Below are 1,435 nucleotides of genomic sequence, written 5' to 3'. Positions count from 1 at the left end.
GTGCCAGGTGGGCTCAGCGCCATCTGCACTGCCACCACACTGGTGAGAGGCACCCTCTTGGCTGTCCCAGGGAGAAGATCTGGGTGTTCCCAGTGCCCGTGTCAATGTGGGCACAAGAGCCTAGCAGCTGTCCTAGGGCTAGACTGTCACTGAGCAAGGTCTCCATTTGCAGACAGTGTTAGCGGTGGAGCAGCTGTGCTCCAGGCTTTAGTTCTTTTCCTACAAGAGCATCAGGCACAAGTGGGATCTACTTTGGCAGCAGTGCTTGCATCTGGGAGGCTTCTCACTCTCACACTGGTATTGAGGACGTTTCTAGATGTGTCTGTGTCTGAAGGGGCTGGTATGGAGCATTTCTTCTTCAGGCCCCACTGGCCTCTGAGGGTGGGAGTCATGCAGTAGTAGTAGTGTGAGGGTGGGAAGTCTTGCACCAGGCAGTGCGAAGGTAGGGAGGATAGCTGCCTGAGCTTGCTGCTGGATCTGTGCCCTGCTCGTCTCTTGGTCCTGGGAAGGAGGAGTCACTCCTCCTGGTTTCACACTGTGGTTATAAGACCACTCACTTTTGCGTTCTGTCCGTCTCTCTGTGACCTGCAGGCCACCTGCCCGTGCAGGAAACACCAGACCTAGGTGGTTTGTGGATAACCTGCTGCTGGGTTACTGCTGTTTCTTGGCCCATACTGGCCAAGCAGATTTGTTTGCCTTGTGCAAGGCGTTGCACACATGGTGCAACAGGGCATTCCCCTCTCTGGTGTTCCCTCATGTTCCTTCAAGGGCCAAACTCCAAGGCTCAATACCGGAGATTGCTGTGGAAGCAAGAGAGCGTCTTCTCCAGGTAAGATGTGAGAACGTGGACAGTGGAGACTGGAAAATGTCTCGCTGCAGGCTGTTTGCCTGAGTTGTGGCTAAACCCTGACTTGCATGATCACACTTATCTGTCCCAGAATGATACTGCAGCCTCACCAAGCCTTGAGCTTCTTCCCTGTTTCCACCTTCCACCTGTCCTGATCATGCCCAAGGTGGTCTATAAACTTGGCACCCTGCTGCGGGTCCTGCTGCTGTGTGACTCCCCACTGCAGGCAGCAAGCTGTGCAGCCGCCCCTGCCCCTGCGACCCCAGGGTGCTGCTGAGCCCACATGGTACCTGCCATGCTGCGAGCAGGGCTCTGGAGGAGGCACCGGAGACCTGAGGTGGGTGCCGAGGATGCCAGCTGATACGGCCGCCCCGGTGCACCGGTGGTCTGCCAGCCACAGCCCCAGCAGCACCCAGAGCCCCTGCCCAGACCTCCTGCCCAGCTGGCAATGAGCCTCGGGGATCTGGCCCCATGCAGGGGCTGAGGAAGGGTGGGCTGGGGTCGTCCCGGCCCAGAGCTGCGCTGCCATGCACGGAGCGTGTGCGTTCTCAGCCCAGCGTCGGCGCTTGGAGGGGCCAGGCCTGAGGG

Source organism: Falco punctatus, assembly GCF_963210335.1.
Source record: "Falco punctatus genome assembly, chromosome: 10".
NCBI classification, from domain to species: domain Eukaryota; kingdom Metazoa; phylum Chordata; class Aves; order Falconiformes; family Falconidae; genus Falco; species Falco punctatus.
The sequence above is the reverse complement of the archived record's forward strand: the minus strand, read 5'-3'. Positions refer to the sequence as shown.